Source organism: Heterocephalus glaber, unplaced genomic scaffold (assembly GCF_053883595.1).
Source record: "Heterocephalus glaber isolate CG9 unplaced genomic scaffold, H.glaber_assembly_v1.0 deba00000546, whole genome shotgun sequence".
Lineage (NCBI taxonomy): Eukaryota > Metazoa > Chordata > Mammalia > Rodentia > Bathyergidae > Heterocephalus > Heterocephalus glaber.
The window spans coordinates 4215155-4231580 of record NW_028258147.1 but is presented as its reverse complement, the minus strand read 5'-3'; the positions used below and the strand labels follow the sequence as shown (position 1 = coordinate 4231580).

The following is a 16426-nucleotide window of genomic DNA, read 5'->3' as shown; positions in this document are numbered from 1 at the left end:
GGCAAGAATGATGGGATAAATATGTTTGAAATGAATGGAAGTATTCTGAGGGAGATTAAGAGCAGCATGTCTTGATTTTTTTCAGTTCTTTATATATTCTAGATAGTAGTCCTTTGTCTAAGGTACAGCTATTAAATTTTTTTTCCCACACTGTAGGTTGTCTCTTAGATCTACTGGTGGTTTCTCTTGCAGTGCAGAAGCTTTTTAATAAGATGAGATACCAGTTGTTGATTCTTTGCGCTGAGCAGTCAGAGTGGTCGCGGGTGACTGAGCCCAGCTCCATCTGGCTCACTCCGCCCACTTGCGACCAAGAGACTGTGAGGACCCTCCAGACATGCCCACCAGCTGCCAGCTTAGCCGAACTGGCGCCTGGAACAACAGACACCCCACCACCACCCCACCCCACCCCTGGCCTCTTGGATGTGCAGCTACCTGGTTCTACACTACAGAGGCACAGGGGGACATAAAGGCCATTGTCCTGAGCTGCAGAAGTGAACAACAGAGAGAGGGCCTCTCTCAGGCTCCCTGATGAAAACTGAAGCCCACTGGAAAAAGTGAAGAGAATCTCTGCAATAAAGGCACACCAGACCACTGTGCTTGGTAAGTTGGAGGGATCACCACCTCCCATCGGAACCTGGACTATCTTCAGGGGAAAGGCAGCTGGAACCTGCAGTAGAACCTTGCAGAGTTCAACCCTACAGGAGGTCAAGGAGCTCAACTTGGGACTTGCAGCCAGAAATCTGCCTGAATCTCATGGGTCTGTGATTGACTTACTGAGACTCATTGACTTATAACTGTACACTGCTACCCACATTGTCTATTGTGACAGACGAGGCATACCCTGAAGGAGGCCCTTCATTTTTATCTTTTATTTGTTACTTTCAAAATTACCACTATTTTTTTGCTCCTATTTAAAATTTTTTCTTCTTTTTCTACTCTTTTAAAACTTTAATTTTTTTCTTTTTTCTTTTTCACTTTTCTTTCTTTCTCTCTCCCTCGCTCCCTTGCTGTCCCACATTGTTCATTTCCCTTTGTGCTTCTCTTCTAGCTCTAATTTGTATTTCTTCTTTATTTTTCTTTTCTTCTCTTTCCTTCACTCATCTGTGCCCCCTGGCCTCACTGCTAACCTTCCCCTATTCCTCTACCTACCTATTCCTCCCTCCCCAAATCCTTCTAACTCCCCATCCTGAAGGGTAAAGTTATTATATTGAAGAGTTTATTCACTATAAACATATAGTTGGGTTGGTCCGTAATCTTGATTTAATTCACACAGTTAAAGGTAATAGGTTAATAACTATCACAAATTGTCATTTTCTAAGAGGTACTTGATGCTATTGTGTTGCTGATTGTATCACTTGGGCTAAGGTGTTGTGATTGATTTAATCAGTTGTCCTTCCTGGTATAATGAAAATGAGATAGCCTCAGAGGCATTAGAGACTCAAAACCTAAAGACCAGCTATATCTGGAAGACACTTCTGAGAAGCAATCATTCCATAAGTGTTCTAAATACATCAACAAAGATACTTGCAATAAGAAACTTCAAAGTATCAACCCAGGAACTAAACCAAGGACAGTAACAAAAACAAAAATGAGAAGACATTTAAGTAAGGCACAAACTCAGACTTCCACCTGGCAAAAGGCAAATTCTGGGGGAAACAAGGTGGAAAAATCTGATAATCAACCACCTGGACACTCTGAACTGATAGCACAGGAAGTAACAAAACAGATGATTGAGGCTCTAGAAAAATTCAAAGCAGAAATAATCTCCCAGATAACTACAGAGATAGTGAGCAGAGTGAAAGACATGATTAGAGGCTCTAGAACAGAAACTGATAAAAAAAAATAGATGAGCTCAGAAACATGCTGGAAGCCAGGAATGCCTAGCATAAGAAAAAAATGGAAAACATGATCACCCAACATAAGAAAGAAATGGAATCCATGAAACAGATTCAAACAGATATTCAGGAGATTAAAAACTCCATTGAAAGCATGCAAAGCAGATTAAGGGAATCTGAAGACAGAATATCAGATATAGAAGACAGGATTGTGGTTAAGGACCATGAAAACAGAGATCTCTTCAAGATAGTAAGGGAGCACAAAACATCAATCCTGCAGCTGCTAGATGATGCAAAGAAGAATAACATAAGACTTATAGGAGTCCATGAAAAAAGAGGAGAAAGTACAATTGACATTAAAAAAACTGCTCACAGAAGTAATAGTAGAAAACTTCCCAGACAGAGGTAGAGAATTGGACATACAGATAAGTGAGGCATATAGAACTCCAGCTATCCATGATCAAAAAAAATCTACACCTAGACATATAATAGTCAAGATCCCAGAAACTCAACAGAAAAATAAAATCCTACAGGCAGTTAGAGAAAAGAAACAAATCACCTACAAAGGAAAGCCCATCAGAATCATGGCAGATTTCTCAACACAAACCCTCAAATCAAGGAGGCCCTGGAGTGAAGTATTTCACTCCCTAAAAGAAAATAACTTCCAACCTAGACTGTTGTATCCTGCAAAATTATCTTTCAAAATTAATGGGGAAATTAGATACTTCCACAACAAAGAACACCTGAGAAATTTCATGAATACCAAACCAGCACTCCAAACAATTCTAAGCAATATCCTAGAAAAAGACAATGACGGTCACAACTCCATGAGGCCCAACAGGGGGAAGCCACCAGGCAAGGTAAGAAAGTAAAGGGGAAGGGGGAAAAATAAGAGATAAAAGAGCCAACAATAGTAAAACATCATGACAAGGATGAGTCAATATCTATCAATTATAACTATCAATGTTAATGGCCTCAATTCACCAATCAAAAGAAATAGACCGACAGAATGGATTAAGAAGAAAAATCCAACAATATGCTGTATACAAGAAATACACCTAACTCAAAAAGAAATACATACACTGAAAGTAAAAGGATGGAAAACAGTTCTCCACGCATTAGGAACCCAGAAAAAAGCAGGGGTAGCAAACTTATTTGCAGACAAAGTAGATTTCAAACCAAAACAAATTAAGGGAGACAAAGATGTTCACTATATCTTTGTGAAGGGAACAGCCCAAGAGGAAGAGATGACAATCATAAATATATACCAAATATGAATGCCCCTAACTATACAAAACAAATATTAATGGACATGAAAAACCAAATAAGCACTAATACAATTGTAGTGGGGGACCTCAATACCCCATTATCACAAATAGACAGATCATCTAGACAAAAAATTAACAATGAAATTCTAGAATTGAACCAAGCTATTGAACAAATGGACTTAATAGATGTTTACAGAGTGTTCCACCCCACAAAATTAGAATACACATTCTTTTTGGCTGCACATGGGTCATTCTCCAAAATAGACCACATGCTAGTTCATAGGACATATCTAAGTAAATGTAAAAAAACTGAAGTTACCCCCTGTATATTATCATACCATAGTGCAATACAATTGGAGATCAGTGACATAAGAAACTGCAAAACTCCCACAAACACATGGAAATTAAATAACACCCTCCTGAACAACCAATGAGTCACACAAAAATTAAAGAAGAAATTAGACAGTTTCTTCAAATAAATGATAATGCCAGTACAACATACAGGAATCTATGGGACACAATGAAAGCAGTTCTACAAGGGAAATTCATAGCAGTGAATGCTCATATTAGGAAAACAGAGAGAACTCAAATAACCTAATGCAGAACCTCAAGCTCCTAGAAAAAGAAGAGCATAACTACTCCAAAGCTCATAAAAGAGAGGAAATTATAAAGATCTGAGCAGAAATCTATCCAATGGAGACTAAGAGAATGATATAAAAAAATCAATGAATCAAAGAGTTGGTTGTTCAAAAGAATAAATAAAATCGATAAACCTTTAGCCAACCTTATCAAAAAGAGGAAAGAAAAGGCTCAAATCCATGCAATTAAGAATGAAAAAAGTGAAGTCACAACAGACCCAGCAGAAATCCAGAGCATCATCAATACCTACTTTGGAACCTGTACTCTAATAAAATGGAAAACACAGAAGAAATGGACAGATTCCTAAGTACATATGAATTACCAAAGTTAAATGAAGAAGATAGGGAAATTTTAAACACCCCAATTACAATGAGTGAAATTGAAAATATAATAAAAAATTTACCAACAAAGAAAAGCCCAGGTCCTGATGGCTTCACCGCTAAATTCTACAAGACATTTAAACAAGAACTATCACCATTACTCTTTAAACTCATCAAGGAAATTGAAAGAGAAGCAAGGCTTCCAAATTCATTCCTGGAAGCAGGTGTTACTTTGATTCCAAAACCAGGGAACAACCCAACCCAAAAAGAGAACTACAGGCCAATCTCCCTAATGAACATAGATGCAAAAATCCTCAATAAGATACTGGCGAACAGAATACAGAGGGTCATCAAGAAGATCATACACCCTGAGCAAGTAGGATTTATCCCAGGGATGCAAGGATGGTTCAACATTTGTAAATTAGTAAATGTAATACACTGTATTAACAGTGTCAAGGACAAAAATCATATGATCATCGCAATAGATGCAGAAAAGGCATTTGACAAAATCCAACACCATTCATGATAAAAAACCCTACAGAAAATTGGAATAGAAGGTTTTTATCTCAAGTTGATTAAGGCTATCTATGAAAAACCAACAGCCAACATCATACTAAATGGTCAAAAATTGAAAACTTTCATACTAAAATCAGGAAGAAGATAAGGATGCCCACTATCACCACTGCTGTTCAATATAGTTCTGGAAACATTAGCCACAGCAATTAGAAAAGAGAAAGAAATAAAAGGAATAAAGATAGGAAATGAAGAAGTTAAATTGTCATTATTTGCTGATGATATGATACTTTCATAGAAGACCCAAAATTCTCTGCCAAAAGACTTGTAGACTTAATTGACAGATTCAGTAGAGTAGCTGGATATAAAGTCAACACTCAAAAAACAATAGCCTGGCCGGGGATTTAGCTCAGTGCTTTCACCGCCTGTTGCGCAAGTGCAAGGACCCGAGTTCGATCTCTGGTACCAAAAAAAACAACAAAAACAAAAAACAAAAAAAAGTAGCCTTTTTGTACAGAAATAATAGACTCACTGAGAGAGAGAAATTAGGAAAACAATTCTTTTTACAATAGCATCCAAAAAAATGAAATATCTAGGAATCAATCTAACAAAGGAAGTAAAAGACCTCTACACTGAAAACTACAGCACTCTGAAAAAGGAGATAGAGGAGGGTATAAGAAAATGGAAAGACATCCTTTGTTCCTTGGTAGGAAGAACCAATATAGTCAAAATGGCCATACTTCCAAAACTACTATATAGATTTAATGCAATGTCAATTGAAATTCCAACAATATACTTCACAGAAGTAGAGTAAACAATCCAAAAATTCATTTGGAACCAGAAGAGACCTAGAATAGCAAAAGCAATTCTAGGCAACAGAGACATGGCGGGGGTATCACAATCCTCAACTTGAAACTATACTACAAAGCTACTGTGATAAAAACAGCATGGTACTGACAAAGAAACAGACCCGAGGATCAGTGGAATAGATTAGAAGATGCAGAAACAACTCCAGACATACTCAGCCACCTCATCTTTGACAAAGGAGCCAACAACCCTCACTGGAGGAAAGATAGCCCCTTTAATAAATGGTGTTGGAAAAACTGGATTTCAACCTGCCAAAGATTAAAACTAGACCCATACCTATCACCATGCACTAAACTAAGATCGAAGTGGATTAAAGAGCTAAATATTAAGACAGAAACACTAAATTTCCTGGAAGATAATTTAGGTAAAATTCTTGAAGACATTGGCATAGGCAAAGACTTTATGAACAAAACCTCAGTAGCACAGAAACTAGCACAAAGAATCAACAACTGGTATCTCATCTTATTAAAAAGCTTCTGCACTGCAAGAGAAACCACCAACAGAGCTAAGAGACAACCTACAGTGTGGGAAAAAAATTTAATAGCTGTACCTTAGACAAAGAACTACTATCTAGAATATATAAAGAACTGAAAAAAATCAGACCCCTCAAATTCAAAGACCCACTTCAAAAATGGGCATCTAAAAGCAGCAAATAAATAAATGAAAAAATGTTCAACATCACTGGTCATTCAAGAGATGCAGATGAAAACAACACTGAGATTCTACCTCACCCCAGAAAGATCGGCTGTTATCAAGATATCATCCAATAACAAATGGTGGCGGTGTTATGGGGAGAAAGGAACCCTTCTCCTTGTTGGTGGGAGTGCAGACTGGTGCAACCACTGTGGAAATCAGTATGGAAATACCTCAAGGAACTAGGGCTAGAGGTCCCATTCGACCTAGCTAACCCCCTGCTGGGTATCTTCCCAAAAGAATTAAAAGAATCATACCACAGAGATATATGTGCACCCATGTTTATAGCAGCACAGTTTGCAATAGCTAAAGCTTGGAAACAGCCCAAGTGCCCATCAACTGGAAACTGGATAAAGAAGATGGGGATTTTTTATGAAATGGAGTACTACTCAGCCATAAAGAATGAGAAACTAGAGACATTTATAGCTAAATGGATGCATATTGAGGCCATCCTATTAAGTGAAATAAATAGGACACATGTGTAAATACTGAATAGTTTCTCTAGTGTGAGAAACTGAAAGTGTAATTAAGGATTAAAATGATTAAAATGAATAATTGATAATTTGAAATGGGAACAAAAGTTTTAAAGGGGTAGGGCTCACAGGAGGGGAACAGGAGAGATAAGAGTTACAGGTTGGAATCTGGAAAGAATCCATATATAGATTGTATTTTAAACTATAGGAAGAGATGTAGATAGAGACTAACCCTAATCATAACCCTAATCCTAATCCTAAGGAAGAGTCACTGAGATCAAAGAAGAGAAGGGTATATTTCCAGAAGAAGCACATACAACTATGTACAGTACACAGTACTCGACAGTGCGATAAATGACTGTTTTTTTTTATGTACTTATCATAACATGCTGTGCTTTTCATCCTTTAGAGCATAATTCTACTTATATAAAAGAGTTTACTGTAAAACAGTGTGCTGCTATTCCAATGGTAGCCTCATGTATCTCGTGTTTAACTGCATATTTGGATAATATCAAGGGGCCATCACAGATGATTGATGTATACCTTCTCAGTTTGTGCTTAGAAGTTGGTACTCTGTGTGGTACTTTGAGATACACACAGATGAAATTCCCTAATAACATAGTTCTCAGGTTATATTTCCATCATGTGTCACATGACTGTATTGAAATTGAAATTTAAAAAAACTTTGGCCTATGTGGAGTCTACTAGCTAATTAGAATTTTTTTCCAGACCACTATTTGTTCAATATTACTTTTGAAAATCTTTCTAAAACAAATCACATCCTTTGATGTCTTGTTAATGTTTGAGATTTTTTAAAAATTATATGGAAAAATGTTTAAGTACTTTTCAGTTTTGCTTTGGTTGAGTTCTATTATATTTGAATATTATTATAGTTTTTTCCCTTGCATTACGTTTCTTTAAATAATTTCAATTTTTGTATATATGTGTGTTTAGTGAATGATAATTAAGTTATACATTAAAAAAAGAAGAGCAACATGTCTTTTACTGTAATAATTTTTAAAAATTTAAACACAAACCAGACTTTTCAGACTATATATTACAGACTTCTTCCTTGCCTTTGTATGTGTCAGTTCAGTCCTTCTGTTTGAATTTCCCCGCCTTCCCTAGCAGACAGCAAATAAATTCAAGTGGGCAGGAGAGAGGGCAAGAAGGATCAAAGGAGCTGGAGTAGTAGTTAGCGCATAACCCATGTAGAAATCCCAGTTGTATGCCACTGGGGAACTGCTATATAGATTTGCCATTTTTGTTTAATGCTCTGGGTAATACAAAGTATACCATGTCCAGTGTGACCTGGGATCTTACAGTCTGCACTGATGAGGGCTTATGAAAGAAACACATAAAAAATGAGCCACGCCCAGATGCACGCATTCCATGAGTTCACTGCATGGAGGTATATGAGTTTCAGGAAACAGTATTTAATGCAAGTCAGATAACCCCTTTGAAGACAGGGCTTTGCAAAGTGTTTGCAATTGGGAAAGTCTGGACTACTGATTCTTCCATGGGGTGAGAACAAGCAAGAGGGATGAATTAAGAAAAGGTGGAACTGTGGAGAAATCACTCTCGAGTTTCTCTTTTGGTCAAAGAGAAAAGGAAAGCATCAGGATTGTTGTGGGACAGGAGGAAGTCCTGGTGGATGTTTGGTAGGAAACAGAGCAATCAGGGGTAGGGAGCCCCTTATGGGATGGACACGCATGGGGAGGGCACATCTGTTTCGCATCTGTAGTGCGGAAGAGAGATGAGGGAAAGAGTCCCCTGGACACCCTGAGTGACTCTTGAGGTTACCCTCAGGCCCAGAGGAAACTGTGAGGGCCTGTCCTTCCAGCCATGGGAAAGAAGACACCTTTGTCCACAGCAGGAGGGACAACATGAGGGGATTGGCTGAAAGGAGAATTTGACTACCAAAAGGGTAACCACTGAAGGCAATGTACTAAACCTGCCCTGCTAAGGATGATGCGCAAAGGAGACACAGACAAAAGGAGGACCTTAGCATAGGCTGGGTGTGTAATGCAAAAGAAAAAAGCAATTCTGAGCAATGCAATGGTGGCCACTAGTTATGAGTGTTTATAAGGCACTGGAATTAGGGCGTTACATTTCATGCCACTTCAATCTTGTGACAGTGCCTTGACAAACCCTCCTTAGAGGTCAAAAAACTGCAGAGGAGGATGGGTAAGTAACCTGCTGAGGTCACCAGCTAGTCAGAGATAGTATCAGACACAGAGGAACTCAGAGCCTCTGCTCCCTCCCACTGTGCTCTAGTTCCCGAAGCTTCTAGACTTGAAGTGAAGGATGGACCCTCTTGCTTCAGACTAAATCCATTTTCTTTGCTGTCTTAATGCCCCTATCATGTCTTTATGACAATTTAAACATCTCTTCTACATCGTTTTCTCTTGGCTAATGGCCTTTCCTCACATCCCCTGGAAAGCACCTTGAATATCACTGCAACTTGCAGAACAAAGCTGAATCCTCAAGGATGCCTGTGAGAGACACCAACACACAAGGAAAAGGACAGATGTGAGTCTGGTTATCCCTGTGGCACTCCCTGGCTGCTCTAGCAGACCAATGGCAATGAAAGTGTCTGCCTCAAAGTCTTGGGAGTTAATTTACTAGGCCAGCTCCTCTGCGAGGACTCCATTACCTTCAGCCATTAAGCTAATGTTATGGACTTTTCCAGAGTGTCTGCACTGACATTGCTATTAATAGTGTTATTACTCCCATTAACAGCAGACTCAGAGAGCTGGTATGGGCTTGAATTATTCACTGACTCCCCAACTTTGAAGTTCCTGTTTCTAAGAGCAATCAGTAGGTCTAAAACATGTCTTTGATTAAATTATGAAGAGAGAAAAACGGAGCTGCTTCCAGGCCAAACATCACCTGGAGTTATCAAATACAGGTTCAGACAGAAAAGAAAGGAGTCCTTCTCTCTTGCAGGGTAAGGGGGAAAAAAGCTATCTCAGGACAAGTTTGACCTGCATTATTTGCTGTTTCTAAAGTTCATAGGGTTTTGTCCTGCCAGTGCTCTGGAGATACCCAAACTAATTAATCATCATCTTGTCCCCCAATGTAGGGAAACCATGTATAGTTTACAATTTTAAACATCCCATCTAAGTGTAATCTTGGGCCAACCAACTTCTTAAATTCTTGATTCATCCATATTCTCATCTATAAAATAAGAACAAGTACCTACCTAATATGGTTTTTGAGTGGATTAAATGATACTACATGAGTAAAACATTTAGAGTAAGGCATAGCTCAAAATAAGCCCTCAATGAATATTAGCTCATGTTATTAACCTATTTCTTCTCTGCCGTCTGCATCCTACCCCTCCAAACTGTAACTGATACAGAAGCACCAATCTTCGCACAGACCAGCTCAGGGGGCAAATCAAAGACAGAAAGGGGAGGATGTAGCAGTTCTCATAATAAGGGAGGAGGACAACCCAGTGGTCAGGAGGGAGAAAAGAGGGAGAAAGAAATATAGGTTGTAGCTTTATTTTCTTAATAGCTGTCAAATGGTATTGAGAACTCAGCTATCTTAGTGTAAAGTCAAATTTAAAGTCAGAGCCACAGATATTTTGACATTTCTTCTATACTTCAGGGCCCAGGAGGGCAGAGGCTGTAAAGGTCTGAAAGCACAGACAATTGACCTTAAAAGTGATAGGATAATGGAGGGGAAGAATGCATTCCTTGTGATGTCTTATGGGGTCTGCCCAAGTAATGGTCTTTTGCTCTTCCAGGACTGTGATTTCTGTGATTTCCCATTAGCCCAGGCTAGGGCTGGGCAATGTTCAAAGGGTTAGTTCATGTCTCCTGGAGGAGATACTGAGATGTTCCTTCCAAAGGAAACCCAGGTTCTTTCAAAAGTATGTACTCCCATCTCCACTGTAAGGGCATTCTTGAGATGGAAGGGAGCTCATGCTTCATCCAGTTTCCAGCTAGGAAAACTGGAGTTTATATGGACTGAGAAAATGCATGCTATGTGAATTCAAAATTTTCAGACAATTGTCCCTGGCAATGACACCATCATTGTCCCTCCTGGCCCAAACACAGATCTGCTGATAGCCAGCAGGAAGCAGGTCCTAAGGAGACACACCAGGCCCCTAAAGTTGAAGATATTTCCTACAGAGCTCTTCTTTCCTCCCTCCCTCATTCCTCTTCCTCTGTACAGCAGCCCCTCAGGCCCAGATCAGAGCTTCTAACAGCCCCTGGAGAGAAAGACCCAGGGTCCCTGGAAGAGGTTATTATTCAAGCCAGTGGTTCCAATGAGATTATCTTCTCTAATGAAGCAGCTACCTCCGCCCTCCCCTAAGCCTGAACTTTCGCTGCTGGAGAATTCCCAGCCAAGTAGAAAATTAGATGGGAGAGGAATGGGGAAAGGAAAGGGATGAGGGGGAGGCAGAGAAGTAGTGTTAAGTTTAGTAGAAATTAATTCCTAAATACAGTTATACAAATATTAGCTCCCTATGCTGTTTTTTGGGGTGTGTCTTTGAGGGAGACATTGGGACTCAGGGCTCTTCTTAGTTTTCTCTTTGCCTTCTGGCTGCCGTGAGGTAAGCAGGCTTCTCCACCACATGTTCCCAGCATAGTGTACTGTGCTACCATAAGCCCAAAGCAACAGGGCCAAGCAACCGTGGACTGAAACCTTTTAAACTTTGAGCCAAAGTAAATCCTTCCTTCTTTTAAGTTGACGATCTCAGGTATTTTGTCACAGTGACATAAATCTGACTAATATCAGAGGCCTGACAGAAACGTTAAGAGAGTTTAGAATGCCTGCTCTCAACTAGGAGATCATGGAAGACACTTTGGTCACTGCTATCATATCTGGGGCCTCCGAAAAGGGGCAAGACCATGATTTCTAATTGTTCCCCTTTCCTGTCCAGGAATGCCCACAAACAGGACGCATCATCTGGGTAGCTTGGAGGAAGGTGAAACAGATACTATAGATACTTTTCTAGGCAGATGGCTTCTTATACGAAGGGTGTAGACAAGATGAGTCTTTTCAAACTCAGGATTCTAGGGTCTAGTGACCAACACCATGGTCTTATGGAAGTATTTGTAGGTTGTTCCACCTACGTATTGAAAGTAAAGCCCAATACAGGAAGGCCAAGGTCATTTTATAATTTCCTTTCTGCTACTAGCTGCTGACAATTGACCTCACCACCCTTTTACTATTTTTAAGGATCCAAACCCAACCTGAGCAACACCTGATAGTGGATTCATCCTTGCTTCCTATAGGAGATCATAGGACTTAATAAGAGGCAGCAGGTACAGGGGGAAAGTGCAACCCCAGTAACCCTCTGGGCTCATGTAGTAGCCAAGTGGCCTGACCCAACTCTGTCCACTCCAGTCTTGGGCTGGATGCTGCATTGAGAGGCCATGCTCTGCCCCAAGTCCTGGATTGGAGTCTTTCCTTGGCTTCCTTTTAGCCATGCTTCCAACAAATGATCTGCTGAACACAAACCTTAGGTGTTTGTAAGGGGAGGCCCAGAGAGTGACCTCTTTTCCAAGAAGCCAAATTACAATAAGCAGTTGGTTGCTTAAAGAGAAGGCGAATGAAGTATCTTTCTCTTCTCTTAGTTGATAGCCAGAACTGTTTAGACTACTTATTATCTCCTAAAGTTAAGGAGAGTTTAGGAAAGAAGAGGTGGGGAGTGTGCTGGAGTGGAAAGAAAGCAGAAGGCAAAGGCATATGTATCACAGCTAATCCATTCTCTTTCTAATCTAATTCTTAACAAGGAAGATGTTGCCTAGTTCTTGAGACACTGCAACAATGACCCTGATTGACTGTGATCAGCCTCAAGCTGCACGTTATCCAACAGCCTGGGGTTTTCATGTCCATTAAGGTCACCAAGTCCAGTAGGCTTGGCCCAGGGAAGCTGGGCTGGTCTGCCTCATGTGGCCCAGTGGGTGTGCTGGTACACGGGGGTGTTTGTCTAGCCTTAGAGCAAGTCCAGCTCTGCAGGCTGTCCCCAGGGAGCCAAGTCATCAGCCATGGAGGGGCACTGAGAGCTTAAGGGGACCACAGGGCTTTCTAATTCATATGAGAAGATGGCGGTTTTGATTTACTATTCTTTGGTCATGAAGCATACACTACATTTGTGCATGTGCACATATGCACTTGTGTGTGTGTGTGTGTGTGTGTGTGTGTGTGTGTGTGTGTTTACTGGGAGTTAGGGAAGAGAGAGGTTAAGATAGGAAATGCAAGTTTCCTTAAGTCATACTAAATGTCCACTGACCCATGGGGAGAAAAATTCACATATACTGGAGTTGAGTCTGGACCTCTTTCTTCTGGACCAGAAACTGACAACGTTTTTACAGAGTCAAAGAAGACTATTGCAGAGACTGCAGAATTAGCTGCACAGAAGATACTAACAATTCCTCATGACTATGTAGACCTTGTGTCACTGGCCCTAGAGACCACTGACTTAGCAGGTTAGCATCAAGTAGCTTTTGGATATAAGTTTAAAAAAATAAAGAAATAAAACAAGGCTATGGGACATGCTAAGGAGAAGCAAGGAAGGACTCACATTTTAGAATCTGGTTGCCCTTCATTAAGAGGATAGACTTACGGGATGGCTTACAGGATGAACTGCTCACTGTGCACCCTCCTGGGTGGCAGATGGGTATACTGCCTAGATTGCATGGCTGGCTGAAGCTGCCTAAAAGGAGGAAGACTCAGAGAGTGGAACAGTCCCAGCCACCCCCTTCAGTTGTGGGGAAAGGAAAAGGAGAAAGGTCCATGGAGGAGCTCTGGAGTCCAACCCAGCCCACACTGACATGGTCACAGTTGTCAAACTGCTTGAGGCACAAGCAAGGGCTTTCTACACACCCCTCCATTAGCTTTTGTAGCATGGCTGTGCAATAGTTATTTTCATTGCCCTTCAGAACTGTGGCAGCTGAATCCAGACTGTGTCCATCCAGAGCTGTGTCCTTAGGCCTAACCCATCCCTCCCCTGCTGGATAGCAGTATCTTTCCTTTTCCCCTCCTCCCTGCTTCTTGGCAAAGACTAATAGAAGAAAATAAGGGGACCTGGAAAGGAGCCATGCCAACCCACTGGGGAGGGCCTTCTTCCAACAGAAGAGATCTGAAAGGAGGTGGGTTTTTAGGGGCAGGAGGCTTCAGAAAACCAGAGCCAATCTTCTCCCCATCATCTTGAGTTACGTGAGCCTCCCAGGAGTGATGCTGATGACTCTCCCTGAAAAAAAAGACTGTCTGGGCCAATCGATGTGGTAGGCCCTGCTGGCGGGTGGGCTTCCATAATCTACTGAGACTCAAATAGGCTTCTGTGTCTGGGCATGGAGCCAAGGGAGGGGAAGTTGGAAGGGGGTTGAGGACCTGTTAAGCCTAGTCACTGAAGGGACCCTGCCAGGCCCAGGACAGGACACAGCTGTGATAGGCCAAATGCAGACTGGGCTGTAGGCTATCTTTCACCCTTACCCAAGTCAGAACAGGTGGGCTCAGGCATGGAGCAATTTCCTGGGAATACAGGCTCAAGACTCAGGGCCAAATAAATACCACCTTTGTTGAGATATCATTGTTATTCGAAAGGGTAGGGCTAGGGGCTACAAAGAGGGCAGCAGCAGTGACCCATCTCACCACCAGGCTGGTAGGACAATTGGGGAAGCAATGGGAGGAGGGTTTAAATTACAGGAGCATTTCTTAAGCATGTTCAGTCTGCAACCCTCTGGTGACCTTGCCAGTACAAAAGCTCATTCAGCCACAAGGGCCACCTGTTGGTAGAGGCTCCATCCTCAGGCTGCTGATGTCTGTGTTCTCTCTCCTTGTCTCTTTCTGGCTTTCTTCTGTGTGTTTCTGTCTCTCCTACACACACACCACACACACACATGCACGTACACTGTTCCTCTCCTCCCACAATGTGACAACCACCTTTCTCCTTAAGTTTCTCCCTGGAAACTTAGCCAAAGTGCCTGAGAAAACAAACTGACCTTCACACCTCAAGAACACATTCCTCTGCTCTCTGCCCTAGTCTTCCTGAGGTCTGGACTTCCTGGGGCCACTAAGTAAATGATGGGGTCACTCAGAACAGGGTCTTGCCCATGATGGGAGCTTAACAACCTACATGGTCTTATTTGATTTTCCTATAACTCAGTGAAGTGGGCAAGCCTGACATCACTATGTCCAAGTCACAGGTGAGTAGACTGGCGCACTGTGGGATGTGGCACTTGGATGTGATGGCAGATGCTCACAGTTCATGTCCACGGCTATTTTCTTTATGCCACCCTGAGAGTGGAGTGCACGCTGATAGCTTCCTTTTGGAACAGCCTACACGTACACTTATGTCTTAGTACACTCTTCTGTTGGTACAGAAGAGGACACTGAGGCCACAAAAGAAGAAGTGTCTGCTACCTTCTCCTCTCATTCCTGCTAAACTCAGCCATGGGGACAGGAGCCTCTGTCACTTCTCAGAGCCTTGATGCCCTGACAGCTTATAGGTCTCAGTGACATGTGGGGCCAGGACGGCATTGCAGCAGAGACCAGTGCAAACATGGAAACCTGAGTTTGGGTTCTGCAGGCCTTGAGCGCCTACCCCATGCGGGAAGCAGCTGAGCCATCCTTGACAATAGCGAGGCAGTGGGTTTGGAACTCAGTCTTTTTCTGAGAGGCCTCACTGTGTGTGTCAAGGAAAACTCCCCTCCTGCCTGTGAAGCATCATCCAGGGGACTCTTCTTGACCGGCCAGACCCCATCTGTACTTCATATGCAGTCTTGTCAGCCTCTTAAGCAGGCCATGCAACCTTGGTGTCAACTTGAGTGCAGTCTCTGGTCTGTCTCTGAGTTTTGTATATTTCAGTGTGGCTCAATGATTCTTCATTTTTTCCCCACCCTAAAATACCTGAGGAATTTCAGACATTCCTTTAAGGAACTTAAGTCCTCACTATGCCTGAGATTGTCACCAGAGATGGGGAAGGAGCTTGTTCCCTTAGAGAGGATGTGTTAGAATTCAGGAAGATGTTTCTAACTTTCAGAATTTAAGAGTGTTCCTCCCTTTGGGAGGGGAGAGAAAAGAACCTACTCTCCCACTTTTTTATACTTGAAAGTTACTGGTAAATGTCATTGGTCACATAGTGTTCAGGTTCTTTGTAGGAAAATGAAAGTCTTCTCCTTAATTGTGTGTGTTTCACTGGGAAAGTGTACAGTCTCAGGTATTGACGTGAAACAATAGTTGTGCTAGAACCAAATTTCATTGGAGTAGGGTCAAACTATGGTTGTCATCTCCAGGTAGCAGTGCTAAGGGTCTCTGGATCCCCCCAAAAGGCCTTCAGTGCCAGGGATGTAGCTCAGTAGCACCACCCCTGCCCGGCAAGTGCAAGGTCTCTAGTTCAATCCCCAGTACTGAAAAAAAAAAGTGCCTTCAGTTTGCCTGCACTTATTTCTTGGCTGGTTGTCTGTCCTCTATGTCCTACCCTTCAGTTCATTTACCATGCTACCATTTGCCTCCCTTATAACACTGTTGGCTTCCTCTGACTTCTACAGAACACAATGGAGCCAGCACAAGAGGAGGCACACTGGGTGCGTGCCAGCACTGGGGCCAGGCTTCCTTGGCCCAGTGAACCAGATCCAATGCACTGACAGCTGATGGGTTTCATGACAGCAAAGAGAGGGTTCTCAGGTAGTATACTCTTGAAATGCACATCTAAGTACCAGGAAATTCTATGGAGAAATCAGAAGGTATGTTAAGTAGACAGCACCTATACTGCTGCACACATATTGAAGAAATCCATGTAAAGCGTAAGAAAAAAGTCTCCCTACAGCCACATCACAGTGAGGAAAGTCTCAGGA

The 16426-nt window shown here is 41.8% G+C and overlaps 1 protein-coding gene across 4 annotated transcripts in view; it reads right to left on the bottom strand.

The window, feature by feature from the left end:
- Plxna4 (plexin A4) overlaps positions 1–16426 on the bottom strand; it is a 460590-nt gene that overhangs the window by 93273 nt on the left and 350891 nt on the right. The gene's annotated exons all lie outside the window — the stretch shown is intronic.